Genomic DNA, 16956 nt, shown 5'->3' with positions numbered 1-16956 from the left:
CTGCGCGTCCGGAGCCTGTGCTCCGCAACGGGAGAGGCCACAACAGTGAGAGGCCCGCGTAAGGAGTAAATAAGCTGCAGAATAGCTGGCTTTCAGGGCAATATTAACGGTTGGTTAAATAGAGCAATGCAAGAAATAAATGTTTAAAAAAAAAAAAAGTTCTTGACGGTTGCTGCGATGTTCTTCAGAAAAGTACAATGAGAAAAACACCACCACAACTTACATGTGGGGAAGGAGGGTGAGAGAACATTCCATGTGTGTCCTTTTTGTACAGATACTTTTTACAGTAGAGAAATTAATTAGATTCTTCACCAATATTTAAAAGACAAAGACCAAAACAAAACCCTCCTAAGGAAGAGTCGAAATGATAGTTCTTTAGCTAAAAGAAAATAAAATTGAGAAAATTTGGTTGAAAAATTTTAAGTTTATGTTAAAAATTTATTTCAAAAGATTATAAACATTTGTTTTTGTTCAGAAGAATCCTTTTTTTCGTTCTTGCGTTTAGACACAAAGTATGATTTGTGGGAGAATGATGATGATTAAATTTTTCTTAATTCCAGCCTGACATGCCTTGCTTTTCTAGGCACTGAGGCTTTTATTTCTCTCTTATTCACCATTAATGATTATATTTTAAAATGGATTTCTGGAGGGTAAGAATCACTGTTTTTTAGGCACAGTTGCTTCTTATTTATTTTTCAGCCATCAGGAAAGGACTATTAACGAAACAAATTGGTGGATTTTTAAATTTTTTCCCTTTATTTTTAAAATATCTGTGTCTTGGGACTTCCCTGGTTGCTCAGTGGTTAAGAATCTGCCTGCCAATGGAGGGGACATGAGTTCGATCCCTGGTCCATGAAGATCCCACATGCCGCAGAGCTGCTAAGCCTGTTTGCCACAACTCCTGAAGCCCACGCGCCTAGAGCCCGTGCTCCACAGCAAGAGAAGCTACCGCAATGAGAAGTTCGTGCACTGCAACGAAGAATAGTCCCCGCTTGCCACAACTAGAGAAAGCCCGTGCACAGCAACAAAGACCCAACACAGCCAAAAATAAATAAATAAATATCTGTGTCTTTATATGTAAATTGGGTTTCTTGTATACAACAACTTTTTTTTGTTAGCTCAGATGATTTCTGTCTTTTAATCAATATATTTAGACCATTCACATTAAAAGTGATTACTGACATAATTGGATTGATATCTATCATGTTTGGAATGTTCTATTTGTTGTACTTATTCTTTGTTCCTTTTTCTCCTTCCCCTCTCCTCTTTTTTGTCATCTCTGGTTTTAATTGAACTTTTTGTATAATTCCATTTTCTCTCCTCTGTTAGCATATCAGTTATACTTATTCAAAAATTTTTTTTGGTATTTCTCTAGAGCTTACAGTATATCTTTACAACCAGTCTAAGTTCACTTTCAACTAAAACTATACCACTTCTCCAGTAGTACAGATATCTTAGAGTATTTCTAATTCCTACTTCCTGTCCCTTATAATGTTGCTGTCATTCATTTCATCTATCCATATGGTATATATTTTTATCATTATTACTGTTAGATAAATTAAAATAAGAAAAATTGAAGATTTTATTTTACCTTCACTTATTCCTTCTCTGACACTCTATCTTTACATAGAGCTGAGTTTCTGGTGTATATCATTTTCCTTCTCTCTGAAAAATCTCTTTTAACGTTGTTTGCAGGACAGGTGTGCTGGTGAGGAATTCCTTCAATATTTGTCTGAGAAAGTCTTTATATTTCTTCTCTACTTTTAAGAATAATTTAGCTAGATATAGAATTCTAGTTTGCTAGTGTTTTTTTTTCTTTCAGCTTTAGATATTTCATTCCACTCTCTTTTTGCTTGCATGGTTTCTGTAGAAAATTCTACTGTAATTATCATCCTTGTTTCTCTATAGATAAGGTGGATTTTTTTCCCTGTAGCTTCTTTCAAGATTTTCTCTTTGTCTTTGATTTGCTGTAGTTTGAATATGAAATGCCCAAGCATAGATATATTGGTATTTATCCAGCTTTATAGTCTCTGAACTTCCTAGAGCTGTGGTTTGGTGTCTGTCATGTTAATTTTGGAAATTTCTCAGCCAGCATTTCCCAAGTCATCATTCTATTGAGAAATGTGATATTCCAATGACCTCCAAATGCTGATTCTCAGACTGACTGCAGCAGAATCACTTGGGGGACTTTTGGAGAAATGATTCCCAAACCATGTTCCACCCACAGAGGTTCTGATTCAGTAGAACTGTTGGGGAGGACCTGGGAATCTGCTGGCTTGTAGGGCTCCCCAGGTGATCCCCATATAGATCCATGACTATATATGCTCAGGTCTATGTAGTGATCATTGGTATGGGGTAGAAACATTATCTAATAGTTCAACATATAGTGTGAAACTTTTGACTTCTCATTCTAAATAAAGTACCAAGGATGTAATTAAAAAGAAAAAGAAATCGACTGTGGGTACTGAATATACCATTCTTCTGGAGAGCAAAAGAACTTGAAAAACCATTCAGAAGGAGTTAGGGGGTTAAAGTTGGTTGAGCTGATTTGAACCCTAATAAATGTTATCTGCAGATTGGTATTATGGACTGAATGTGTCCTCCCAAAATTCATTTGTTGAATGCTTATCTTCCAGTGTGATGGCATTAGTAAGTGGGGCCTTTGGGAGATAATTGGGTTTAGACGAGGTCATGAGGATGGAGCCCCTGGATGGGATTAGTGCCCTCATAAGAAGAGGAAGAGACCAAAGCTTTCTCTCTCTCAGCTATGAGAGGATAATCAAGAAGGCCACCATCTGCAAGCTAGGAAGAGCTGTGCTCACCAGACACTGAATCTGTGGGCACCTTGACCTTGGACTTCCCAGCCTCCAAAACTGTGAGAAGTAAATTGTTTAAGCCACTCAAGCTCTGGTATTTTTTTTATAGCAGTTTGGGCAGACTAAGACATTGGGAAGCCCTTAATAAATGGTGATTAGCTATGAAGTAGAAACATCTTGATCTCCTTTTAAAGAGCTAGAAAGATAGTAGTAAAATACCTAAACAATTTCCCCATATCATAGCAAAGTAAAGCAACTGTGGATTCTTGCTCTGTCCATATAACTCGGCTGTCTCTGCCATCCCTGACACCCTTCTCTGTACATTTGGAATCAATCATCACAGGCGTGCATAGCTGCAAGCATTTGGTTTCAGGAAAGAGGTTCAGAGAAGCTAAATGGTAAAAGGAATACGTTGGATCAAATTAAAAAAGCTGCAATGATGCAACTTAAGGAGGAAATGGAACCACAACTCCAACCATCACATTTCATCTTAGTGCATTAAATCTTCTTACCAAAGCCAAGCAAAGCCCAGGAAATATTAAGAGCTTGACTTCTGAAGCTAGGCGGTTTGGATTTTTCCTTGAGCACATGTCCCGGCAAATGATGAGGTTTAATATTCTCATGTATTGTTCTTTTATTACTAATCTAAAAATCTCTATGATTCATTTTGCACTTTGTGGGGTGAAATTTGTGGGGTAGAGCAGAGGCATTTATTGTTTTTTCCCTTGGAGTTTTTATTTTTAATCAAGTTTATGTACACACACACACACACACACACACACACACACATATTTTTTCGTGGCACCACATGGCTTGCATGATCTTAGTTCCCCGACCAGGGATCGAGCCTAGGCCTCTGAAGTGAAAAACCCCAAGTCCTAACCACTGGACCACCAGGGAATTGCCCAACATATATGCACTTTAAAATGAATTTAATAGTTGTCCACTTTCCCATGAGGCAACCACTTTCAATTCTTCCTTTTTCCTCATATATAATAAATATAGAAGGAAAGATAGAACTAGAAAATGTCTGTTATGCTTTCCCCTAAAACTGTGTTTTTCAAACTCAGTTCTCTGATCACTGTCATCAGTATTACCTGGGATGATTGTTAAAAATGAGGAGTCCCATTCCAGACTTACTAAGTCAGACTTGCTGGGTTGTGGGACCCAGCCATCTGTATTTTAAATAGCTTCAAAGTGATCCTTATGCAAATTAAAGTTTGAAAGTCACTTTCCTAAAGCTTCTTGATTTTTGCCAGGGGATGTGACGTTTTCTGATTTTATTTCTGTCTTCTTATCTGTTGTCATGTGGGTAGGGGCCTTCCTAACAAAGATTATGGCTTTCATGTATGATATTAACACAAACAAGACAGAATAGGAAGTTCACCCCTCGTAGAGCAATGGAAAATGGCTCTGGAGACTGAAATCTGGATCCTGTATGTGTTTATTGCTATTGGGGTATTACTTCTAGGCTCTTCAATGGGACAGATTTAAAAATTGTGAGTTATTTTAAAATTAGAATTATCAATAGGTACTTTACAGTGTATTAAATTCTATATCGTACATCTTTTTTCTTATATACTAAAATTCATAGTTCCTTAAAAAAAAAGTAACCCAATTACTTCTTGCTAATCATAAACTGCTGAATTATGTTTAAAGATTACTTTGTATCTTCTTTGGGTTTTAGATTTCCCAGTAAGGAAGTACAGTCAAAGTACTATACTTTAAATACGTATTTTCTCTGTTTAGTTATATTACCAATTTGGCATATACATAAGTTATCTGTTTCAGTTTGTTTTTGGATACAGCCAACATTTTCTCTTTTGATTTAGTTTTTGAAATATCTAAGACATATACATGTTAAAAACTAGGTAAAATATATAAAGTGTATACTCAGAGCAGTTTCATCTACATCTGTTTTTTCTATCCAGTTTCCACCTCTTCCCTTCTTATAGGTTACCATTTTTTTATTAATTTATCACTTATCCTTTCATTAGTTCTTTTTAAAAATGCAAGCATATATATATATATAAAGAAGAAAATCGTATAATTACTTTGCAACAAATGATTAGATATATAATAATGTTTACATAAAGCTTGTTTCTCATACCTTTTTACAAAAAGTACAAATTATTGCTCTGCGCTTTTTTCCTCACATTTTCCCCTCCATATATATCCTGGAGATCAAGGAGAATCCTTGTGAACTACCAGTTTCTCTCAACTCCCTAAAGATTCTGAGATGGTCTCATTAAGTTAATGGTTCATTTTGTTCGTAGATCTTCTCTTGTTTCAGATCTCTAAACTAGACCTTTACTTTACAAAGAGTTGTTGTCCAGGGTCAGCATTTACTACCCATGCCAATGAAAAGGACTTAAGAAATAGCACAGTGTATCTTGTTTGTGTGCTATCTCATACATAGATTATCCAAACAATATTTTTGTCAGGTGGCCAAGAAAGAAGTGGTTTTGCTTACTTTTGTCCTCTGAAAATAAAAGATCCAGATGTAGCATCCAGAAACCACCGTATTACCTGTTGTTTCAGTTTTTTCTAGATCCCACAGTCTATTGTGTGGCTTTTCTTCCTTAAAACATTGTTGAGAACCATTACAGAGCAGTGCCATTATTTGAGTCCTCTATAAGGGACCTTTTATTTTGTCAATAAATTATATTAGGTAATCTATAGATTGTTTTTTTTTTTTTGCCCATCACTAGACTGTTCTACTAAATTTGCATATTCACGTTAAGTAGAGCAGAAAAACGTGAAAAAATAAATAAGCCAAATCTAATAGAATACCAATATGATTGGGATTTGGGTAGAAATACAAAGTATTGCTTTTTTCCTTATTTGCAACATGCATTGACAATAAGGCACATTGTAAAGAAAGAAATCACTCTTTCCAAAAAAAGATTTTCAAATTGAACTAGCTGAGACTCCCAATGGTATGTTCACTTCCTGTTTTCCTGTTTCAGGCACACAAACTTGGAACATGAAAACCCCTGGAGGTCAAATGTTATTTGAATGGTTTCTTAGCAGTGAATAATGGCTCCTTAGCAATAAATAGCTCTGATTCTTACATAGTAATCTTAGAAAGAAAACTGCATAATTACTTTGCAACAAATGATTGGATATATATAATAATGTTTGCATAAAGCTTTAGACAAAGGTGGTATCATTGCACATTCCCTTTGATAGATGGCTTACGAGCTCTAAAACTTTTTGATATAAAAAGATTGAGTTTATTTATAATATCACAATATATATCATGGTTTATATCAAGGTATACTATATACCATGATATATCATACATATTGATTTCCTTTTCTGAAATCTATTAAAAACGTGTAAAGAATTAAACTAGAAAAAATCATTAACTTTATTCCATTAACTAGCATTCCATTTTTGTATGGTGGGAAAAAACTCAGGCAATTTAGCATTGGGCTAAGGGCAAGATATATTAGCCCTTTTTAAAGTTCAGCATGCTGATTTTAAAATTTTTATGGGGGAAACTTACTTTTAATTATATTTTGTTCTTGGGGCTTCCCTGGTGGCACAGTGGTTAAGAATCCACCTGCTAATGCAGGGGACATGGGTTGGAGCCTTGGTCCGGGAAGATCCCACATGCCACGGAACAACTAAGCCTGTGCACCGCAACTACTGAGCCTGCACTCTGTAGCCTGCGAACCACAACTACTGAGCTCATGTGCCACAAGTACTGAAGCCCGCATGCCTAGAGCCCGTGCTCTGCAGCAAGAGAAGCCACTGCAATGAGAAGCCCGCGTACCACAACGAGGAGTAGCCCCCGCTCGCCGCAACTAGAGAAAAGCCCGTGCGCAGCAAGGAAAACCCAACGCAGCCAAAAATAAAATAAATAAAAATTAAAAAAAAATTTCCTTCCTTTAAATAAATAAATAAATGTATTTTGTTCTTAAAAAGAGGAAACCTTAAACCATGAAAAACTAGTGTTGTCATCTTCCATAATACTGATGACAGTGGAATAAATGTTAAGTTCCTGAAGTTGACAAAGAATTTTGAAAGCCATCTCTGATGTGGATAGTAAGTTTTTTCTGGGGAATACTAATGATTAATCAGAAAAGGCTGTGCTGTGATACCTGTGACTTGACTGCATTCTCATGACAGCTGGTGTGGTATTAAGAGCAAGCATTAAGTATTACCCTTGGTGGGCTCTCCAACTACCAATGGGAAAGAAATTGACAATGAGAATGACAAGCTTGTTAGTATCTTTTCTCCTGGGGCCTCATTCAGGCCAGACCCATAGTGCGCTTTAAACGGAAGTTGGGACTTGCTGGCGAAAGCCTCATAAGTCTTTAAATGCTCAGCCCATGGTGTGCAGAGCATGTGTAACACTCTTCAGGGGGCGCTATACCTCACAATGCATCTTCACTCAGAAAGGAGGGTTCTTCTGTGCCAAGTGGGTGGATTTGTGATTGTACTTCCCAGCTGTCACTGGGAGAGCAGAAGCAACACTCTTGTCTTCTTGTCTGGTTTGTTTCCTCCAATTTGTATGGACCTTGGCCTCACTCCATCCTTCCCTATTCCAAACTACCTTGGCAGTACTGCTGAAATTTTACCAGGTGAGTTCTCATTAAATCTTTAACTCCTTCGTCTGCCTCCCAGTGCAATAGGCCCAGGTAGTCACCAAGTCCTGCAGATTTTTTACTCCAAGATAGCATATTTTAAAAAAAAATTTAATTTATTTATTTTGTCTTCACATAGTATGTAATTCAAAATATGAAAAAGAGTGAATCAGTCAGGGTCCCAGCAGGAAACAGATGGCATTCAAAATAGGTTATTCTGGGAGGGTTAACTTATGATGAAAAATTTTACAAAAGCAGAGGGGTAAGGGAACTTCAAGGGATGATGCAGTAACCTGGCAGTAACCTGGTTAGTACCTCGTTAGTTGGGGATGAGTGTTACACATGCTCTGCACACCATGGGCTGAGCATTTAAAGACTTATGAGGCTTTCGCCAGCAAGTCCCAACTTCCGTTTAAAGCGCACTATGGGTCTGGCCTGAATGAGGCCCCAGGAGAAAAGATACTAACAAGCTTGTCATTCTCATTGTCAATTTCTTTCCCATTGGTAGTTGGAGAGCCCACCAAGGGGGCAAGTCCTATGCTATGGTAGAGTGGTCAGCCCTTGAGGAGCTGTAACCTTCTGTGGAGAGATGGCCAACTTCAGGGAAACTTGAGTGGGAGAGCCCAGAAAAAATACTCTGTCCCTACTCTACTCCCTCCCACTGACCTTCTGTCCTGCTTTCCATTGTCCAACCCAGCCGAATCCAGAGGGCAGGAAACCCTTGATACTACCCCTGCAGGTCAGCCTCCTGGGGCACAAGCACGGTGGCAAGTGGGATCTCAAGGAGCAATTAGAAGATACCTAGCACACAAGCTATATGGGGAAAGTCTCTCTCCTGCCCTGGTGCCCAGTTCCTCAGTGCAAAAGCAACCATTTACCCAAACCTTCCAGAGATCTTAAATCTTGGTATTTTGTAAGTAAACTGAGGGGTGGAGGTTCTTTTTACAGATTTGAAAATTTGCCTAAAGCAAACCTTATTGCTGGGAATGAACCCCCTGATGTGTGCCAAAGGTTTGCTGAGGGTTACTTAAGACAATATGACACATATCCCGTTCCTGTGTTCTGGGAGCTTTGAATGGTCCATTTTGGCCTTAAAAATGCTAAATAGGTTAAGGATTTGTGTTATTGCCTTATGTTTCCTATTAGTGATCTGGCTCAGAAATAAAACATGTAAAAATATATTGGCTCTTTTCAGACAAGTGGTTATAGCATTTTTTTCTTAAACAGACTTTTTAATGGATCTAAAGCACAGTTTCATAACCTGCTGTTTAGATGGACACTGACTTTCTGGAACTCCTAAAATCACATATAACGTGTGACATTCAGGACAGCAGGGCCACAGCTTTCATCAGATTCTCACTGAGGACTTTGTGTCATGAAAGACTAAGAACATTGATCTAAAGGAAGTTTTGATTCATTTGGAATTTCTTCTTCCTCTTATTACATATTTTTAATGTGACCTCTGCATTCTTGGGGTTCAGTAGCCTGGACAAAGTGAATGATACCAGATGTTTCTCTTTTTTTTTTTTTCTTTTTTTTAAAAAATTTATTTATTTTTTAACATCTTTATTGGAGTATAATTGCTTTACAATGGTGTGTTAGTTTCTGCTTTATAACAAAGTGAATCAGTTATACATATATCCCCATATCTCTTACCTCTGGCATCTCCCTCCCTCCCACGCTCCCTATCCCACCCCTCTATGTGGTCCCAAAGCACCGAGCTGATCTCCCTGTGCTATGCAGCTGCTTCCCACGAGCTATCTGTTTTACATTTGGTAGTGTTTCCATACTGTCCTCCATAGTGGCTGTATCAATTTACATTCCCACCAGCAGTGCAAGAGGGTTCCCTTTTCTCCATACCCTCTCTAGCATTTATTGTTTATAGATTTTTTGATGACAGCCATTCTGAATACTGTGAGATGATATCTCATTGTAGTTTTGATTTGCATTTCTCTAATGATTAGTGATGTTGAGCATTTCCTGATCTTAGTGGAAATGGTTTCAGTTTTTCAACATTGAGGACGATGTTGGCTGTGGGTTTGTCATATATGGCCTTTATTATGTTGAGGAAAGTTCCCTCTATGCCTACTTCCTGGAGGGTTTTTATCATAAATGGGTGTTGAATTTTGTCGAAAGCGTTCTCTGCATCTATTAAGATGATCATATGGGTTTTCTCCTTCAGTTTGTTAATATGGTGTATTACGTTGGTTGATTTGCATATTTTGAAGAATCCTTGCATTCCTGGGATAAACCCCGCTTGATCATGGTGTATGATATTTTTAATGTGCTGTTGGACTCTGTTTGCTAGTATTTTCTTGAGGATGTTTGCATCTGTGTTCATCAGTGATACTGGCCTGTAGTTTTCTTTCTTTGTGACATCTTTATCTGGTTTAGGTATCAGGGTGATGGTGGCCTCGTAGAATCAGTTTGGGAGTGTTCCTCCCTCTGCTATATTTTGGAAGAGTTTGGGAAAGATAGGTGTTAGCTCTTCTCTAAATGTTTGACAGAATTCGGCTTTTGGCCTCTCCCGTTGCGGAGCACAGGCTCTGGTCGCGCAGGCTCAGTGGCCATGGCTCACGGGCCCAGCCGCTTCGCGGCATGTGGGATCTTTCTGGGCTGGGGCACGAACCTGTATACCCCTGCATCAGCAGGAGGATTCTCAACCGCTGTGCCACCAAGGAAGGCCCTGTTGGAAGATTTTTAATCACAGTTTCAATTTCAATGCTTGTGATTGGTCTGTTCATATTTTCTATTTCTTCCTGGTTCAGTCTCGGAAGATTGTGCGTTTCTAAGAATTTGTCCGTTTCCTCCAGGTTGTCCATTTTATTGGCATAGAGTTGCTTGTAGTAATCTCTCATGATCATTTGTATTTCTGCAGTGTCAGTTGTTACTTCTTTTTCATTTCTAATTCTATTGATTTGATTCTTCTCTCTTTTTCTCTTGATGAGTCTGGCTAATGGTTTATCAATTATGTTTATCTTTTCAATGAACCAGCTTTTAGTTTTATTGGTCTTTGCTGTAGTTTCCTTCATTTATTTCCCATTTATTTCTGATCTGATCTTTATGATTTCTTTCCTTCTGCTAACTTTGGGATTTTTTTGTTCTTCTTTCTCTAATTGGTTTAGGTATAAGGTTAGGTATTTTATTTGATATGTTTCTTGTTTGTTAAGGTAGGATTGTATTGCTATAAACTTCCCTCTTAGAACTGCTTTTGCTCCATCCCATAGGGTTTGTGTCATTGTGTTTTCATTGTCATTTGTTTCTAGATATTCTTTGATTTCCTCTGTGATTTCTTTAGTGATCTCTTGGTTATTAAGTAGTGTATTGTTTAGCCTCCATGTGTTTGGATTTTTTACAGATTTTTTCCTGTAGTTGATATCTAGTCCCATAGGGTTGTGGTTGGAAAAGATACTTGATACAATTTCAATTTTCTTAAATTTACCAAGGCTTTATTTGTGACCCAAGATATGATCTATCCTGAAGAATGTTCCTGTTTTCAACTATAATCTCTTGAAATATTTTCTCAGTCCCTTTCTTTTTCTCTTCTTCTTCTGGGACCCCTATAATTCGAATGTTGGTGCATTTAATGTTGTCCCAGAGGTCTCTGATACTGTCCTCAAATCTTTTCATTTTTTTTCTTTATTCTGTTCTTCAGTAGTTATTTTCACTATTTTATCTTCCAGGTCACTTGTCCATTATTCTGCCTCAGTTATTGTGTTATTGATCCCTTCTAGAGAATTTTTAATTTCACTTATTGTGTTGTTCATCATGTTTGTTTGCTCTTCGGTTCTTCTAGGTCCTTGTTAAACCTATCTTGTATTTTCTCCATTCTATTTCCAAGATTTTGGAACACCTTTACTATCATTATTCTGAATTCTTTTTCAGGTAGACTGCCTATTTCCTCTTCATTTGTTAGGTCTGTTGGGTTTTTACCTTGCTCCTTCATCTGCTGTGTGTTTTTCTGTCTTCTCATTTTGCTTAACTTACTGTGTTTGGGGTTTCCTTTGCAGAGGCTGCAGGTTTGTAGTTTCCGTTGGTTTTGGTGTCTGCCCCCAGTGGCTAAGGTTGGTTCAGTGTGTTGTGTAGGCTTCCTGGTGGAGGGGACTAGTGCCTGTGTTCTGGTGGATGAGGCTGGATCTTGTCTTTCTGGTGGGCAGGTCCATGTCTGGTGGTGTGTTTTGGGGTGTCTGTGACCTTATTATGATTTTAGGCAGCCTCTCTGCTAATGGGTGGGGTTGTGTTCCTGTCTTCCTAATTGTTTGGCATAGGGTGTCCAGCACTGGAGCTTGATGGTCATTGAGTGGGGCTGGGTCTTGGCCTTGAGCTGGAGATCTCTGGGAGATTTTCACTGTTTGATATTATGTGGAGGTGGGAGGTCTCTTGTGGATCAGTGTCCTGAACTTGGCTCTACCACCTCAGAGGCACAACCCTGATTCCTGGCTGGAGCACCAAGAGCCTGCCATCCACACGGCTCAGAATAAAAGGGAGAAAAAAAAGAAAGAAGAAGATAAAATAAAATAATTAAAATAGAAAATAATTATTAAATATTTTTAAGTAACAAAAAAAAAAAGGAAAGAAGAGAGCAACCAAACCAAAAGATAAATCCACCAATGATAAGAAGCACTAAAAACTATACTAAAAAAAATAAAAACGGACAGACAGAGCCCTAGGACAAATGGTAAAAGCAAAGGTATACAGACAAAATCACACACAGAAGCATACACATACACACTCACAAAAGGAGAAAAAGGGGAAATATATATATATGTCGTTGCTCCTAAAGTCTACCTCCTCCAATGTGGGATGATTAGTTGTCTATTCAGGTATTCCACAGTTGCAGGGTACATCAAGGTGACTGTGGAGATTTAATCTGCTGCTCCTGAGGCTGCTGGGAGAGATTTCCCTTTCTCTTCTTTGTTCGCACAGCTCCCAGGGTTCACCTTTGGATTTGGACCTGCCTCTGCGTGTAGGTCGCCTGAGGGCATCTGTTCTTTGCTCAGACAGGACGGGGTTAAAGGAGCAACTGCTTCAGGGGCTCTAGCTCACTCAGGCCGGGGGGGAGGGAGGGGTACAGAGTGTGGGGTGAGCCTGCGGCGGCAGAGGCTGACGTGACATTGCACCAGCCTGAGTCGCGCCGTGCATTCTCCCGGGGAAGTTGTCCCTGGATCCCTGGACCCTGGCAGTGGCGGGCTGCACAGGCTCCCCAGAAGGGAGGTGTGGAGAGTGACCTGTGCTCGCACACAGGCTTCTTGGTGGCGGCAGCAGAAGCCTTAGCGACTCATGCCCGTCTCTGGTGTCCATGCTGATAGCCGCGGCTCGTGCACGTCTCTGGAGCTCCTTTAAGCGGCGCTGTTAATCCCCTCTTCTCGCGCACCAGGAAACAAAGAGGGAAGAAAAAGTTTCTTGTCTCTTCGGCAGCTCCAGAATTTTTCCCGGACTCCCTCCTGGCTAGCTGTGGCGCACTAACCCCCTTCAGGCAGTGTTCATACAGCCAACCCCAGTCCTCTCCCTGGGATATGACCTCCGAAGCCAGAGCTTCAGCTCCAAGCCCCCGCCCGCCCCGGCGGGTGAGCAGAGAAGCCTCCTGGGCTGGTGAGTGCTGGTCGGCCCCGATCCTCTGTGCGAGAATCTTTCCGCTTTGCCCTCCGCACCCCTGTTGCTGCGCTCTCCTCCGTGGGTCCGAAGCTCCCCGCCTACGCCACCCGCAGCCTCCGCCCGCGAAGGGGCTTCCTAGTGTGTGGAAACCTTTCCTCCTTCACAGCTCCCTCCCACTGGTGCAGGTCCCGTTCCTATTCTTTTGTCTCTGTTTTTTCTTTTTTCTTTTGCCCTGCCCAGGTACGTGGGGAGTTTTTTGCCTTTTGGGAGGTCTGAGGTCTTCGGCCAGCATTCGGTAGGTGTTCTGTAGGAGTTGTTCCACATGTAGATGTATTTCTGAGTATTTGTGGGGAGGAAGGTGATCTCCGCGTCTTACTCTTTTGCCATCTTGAAGCTCCTCCCTAGATGTTTCTTGACATGGAAATTCAAATGCTCTCAGTAACCTACAAAGTAAAATTCTCTAATGTGATCAATTATGTGCTGAATGGTCCTTGAAATAAAACAGTGTGATCTTGGTCAAGAAATCCCACTATGGTCAGTTTACAAGATGATTTGTGTTCAGTGAGAATACTTCATTTGCATTTATCCCAGAGAAAAATGTTTTGCTTACGTGATAGGAAAGAGGATTTAGATAAATGAAAAAGTTACATACTATTTTTTTTCTACATGAAATTGTCTAGCAATTTTATAGTATATTCTGTTGTGTGAAAATTGTCATTTTCTTCATATGCATATGTAGACTTGATAAATTCAACAAAGTCTTGATAAATTAAACATATTTAAGATGTTTATCATAAAATTATCGTTGCTTTCTCTGAATGATTTCAAAGGTTTGCCATATTTTGGATTCTTGCTTTATGTACTCTGTCCTCTGGCCAAATATTTTTCTGAGAAGAAAAATTCTAATTTAATATTGAAAATCTCTGAGTGAGTTCAAGATATGATTTTCCAACAGCATTTAAAGGGATGAAACTATTAATGGAGCAATATAATTCCTACTACACTGTAGCACATCGTTAGACTAGATTAGATGTATCAACCCTTTACCTCTCCTTATTTCACTTTTCATTTGCTTAGGACTCAGACTACAGATGTCTGAAACCTTACTAACTTAAACAAAACAGGGAATTTCTCTTTATTTACAGGAATTATATTCAGAGCAATGGAGGCCAAGCTGGAGTCAGGCACGACAGCCAAAGTCCCAGTTTCATCAAGTCTCTTCCTTTTTATTTCCTGGCTCTTCTTCTGTCTGTATCAGCCTCATTCTCACTCTCTCTTTTTTTTTTTTTTTTAATAAATTTATTTATTTTTGGTTGCGTTGGGTCTCTGTTGCTGCGTGTGGGCTTTCTCTAGTTGCAGCAAGAGGGGGCTACTCTTCGTTGCGGTGCGTGGGCTTCTCATTGAGGGCTTCTCTTGTTGCAGAGCATGGGTTCTAGGCACGTGGGCTTCAGTAGTTGTGGCACGTGGGCTCAGTAGTTGTGGCTCACGGGCTCTAGAGCACAGCCTCAGCAGTTGTGGCGCACAGGCTTAGTTGCTCCGCGGCATGTGGATCTTCCTGGACCAGGGCTCGAACCTGTGTTCGAGCAGGTTTGATTTGCAGGCAGATTCTTAACCACTGCACCATCAGGGAAGTCCCAGCCTCATTCTCTTTTAATACAGTTCTTCTTCATGCTGAGAAAGACATGGTTATAGAAAGATCCAGACTTGTAGCATTCCAGGGACCAGCAAACAATGTAGGAAGAAAACTTCCTACATTGTAGGAAGAAAACTTTTCTTTCCTCACTTAAGTGTATATAAAAATCCAAGGGACAGAACTTTATCAGCCTAGCATGTGTCACATGTCCAATTGTTGGATCAAGTGATAGTGCCAGCAGCTTATCCCATGATTAGTAGCCCATTCACTGAATGGTGGAGCCAGTTCCCAAAGGAAGGGGAGGAATACTATTAGCAGAGTAAGGGAATAAGGTTGCTGGACTGAGCTAACCAGCATATGTCCAGTGAGTTAATATATACATGTGTCAGAAAAGCCTGCTGCTGAATTAGTAACTAGAATGCCATCCTCTGGGCTCTGTGAGCTAAGAATTAAATTGCTTGTTCTGTTTTAAGTATAAAAGCACAAAGTCTGGGAAAATAAGGATCTGTTTCATCTCCACATGTTGTTGATCTTACTGTAGAAGAATGTTAAGTAGATAATACTTAAATATAATCACCACATAATCTTCATTGTCACAGAAGGCTTTTAAGTTACTGACTAGCTGGTAAAATCAAATATGAATGCAAATGAAAAATAAGGAGCACATTATGTCTTATGCTTCTGAACACATTTGGAAATAATTCCTGCATGAGTATTTTGAATAGAGTAGGCCTTCACTGCTCATTTTTCCGTATAATCTTCCTTTTTTTATTTTTGAAAATTGAGAAAAACCTTCACTAAAGAATGAAAAGAATCAAGAGTCATAATTGATGCAAGGTTTATTGCCCCTCCCAAAGTTCAGAAGTCCTCTAGAGTGAATGTCTTCATTCCCTTAAGTATTTTGATGGAAAAAAATAATACCTTTCTTATGTGTAGCATTCTACTTAGGGCTAGACACAGACACTAAAAGGAATAAAGGTACAAAATATGTTTCACAATCCCAGTTTCAATATATTAATTCATTTCCTCATTATATTTATTACAGTTTAGTATCCTTGTGATACAGTAACAATACATTAACAGTACAACCAGCCATATACACAGCCACCATGGACTAAAGCTATGAGATAGTTTTCTTGCCACTATTTTACAGTTCATTGGAGCAAACAAAACTGTATCTTTTCCTCTTCTTTGATGTAAAAATCTCTGAGGCCATCCTTAGTCTCTTTTGATTTTAATAATTGTTCTTTGTCATCCCTCCTTCCCACCTGAATGATGAGAAGTGAATTACAATAAAATGAAAAATTCTTCTGATTTAGTCACCCTTTTTTTTTTAAAACATCTTTATTGGAGTATAATTGCTTTAGAATGTTGTGTTAGTTTCTGCTGTATAACAAAGTGAATCAGCTATATGTATACATATCTCTCCATATCCTCTCCCTCTTGGCGTCTCCCTCCCACCCTCCCTATCCCACCCCTCTAGGTGGTCACAAAGCACCGAACTGAACTCCCTGCGCTATGCAGCTGCTTCCCACTAGCTATCTATTTTACCTTTGGTAGTGTATATGTCAATGCTACGCTCTCACTTTGTCCCAGCTTACCCTTCCACCTCCCCGTGTCCTTAATAGTCACCCTTTTTTGAATGATTGTTTTATAAAAGATGCCTACAATTTATGACAACAGAAATAAAAAGAAAAAAAGACCTCTTATACAATCTTACTATCCAAAGAAAACAACTGGCTTTTCCCTCTTTCTTTGTTTCTTGTCCTTTTCCAGCGAGGGTTTGTGTGTGTGTGTGTGTGCATGTGTGTGTGTGTGTGTGTGTACACACACATATAGAGACACACACATAAATATATATATGTATACATATATACACAGGTATTTTATGTCATTGTCATCATATTTAGTTAGAATTTGTATTCTGCCCACTTCCTTTAACATTTGTTGTAAATGTTTCCATATGTTGCACATCCAGTTTGGCTACATATGATCTAATTTGCTGATGTTCCATAATTTGCAAAGGAATTAACATTTTATTGGACATGTATATTATTTCTGGACTTGAACTTATAAATGATGCTATTATGAACATATTTGTGTATTAGAGCCTTTTGGAGGATTTTTTCTTCAAGAAAAATTCTAAGTAATGGGGTTACTGGATCAAGGAGTATAGCACTTTTTATAATGTAATTTTACAGTGAATTTGAGATATTTTAAAAATTAGAAATATGTAGCTACCATTACAGTGTTTTAAATTGAGGTTCATGTGAGTGTAGTTTTTATTATTCATTGACTCCATCCCACACGTTCTACC

At 39.0% G+C, this 16956-nt stretch overlaps 1 protein-coding gene across 3 annotated transcripts in view; it reads left to right on the top strand.

Annotated features, from left to right (window-relative positions):
- Positions 1 to 16956, top strand: part of ADAM22 (ADAM metallopeptidase domain 22) — a 232614-nt gene that overhangs the window by 75732 nt on the left and 139926 nt on the right. The window lies entirely within an intron of this gene.

The sequence above is a fragment of the Neophocaena asiaeorientalis genome, unplaced genomic scaffold (genome assembly GCF_003031525.2).
Source record: "Neophocaena asiaeorientalis asiaeorientalis breed wild unplaced genomic scaffold, Neophocaena_asiaeorientalis_V1.1 scaffold36, whole genome shotgun sequence".
NCBI lineage: Eukaryota > Metazoa > Chordata > Mammalia > Artiodactyla > Phocoenidae > Neophocaena > Neophocaena asiaeorientalis.
This window is presented reverse-complemented; position numbering and strand designations above follow the sequence as displayed.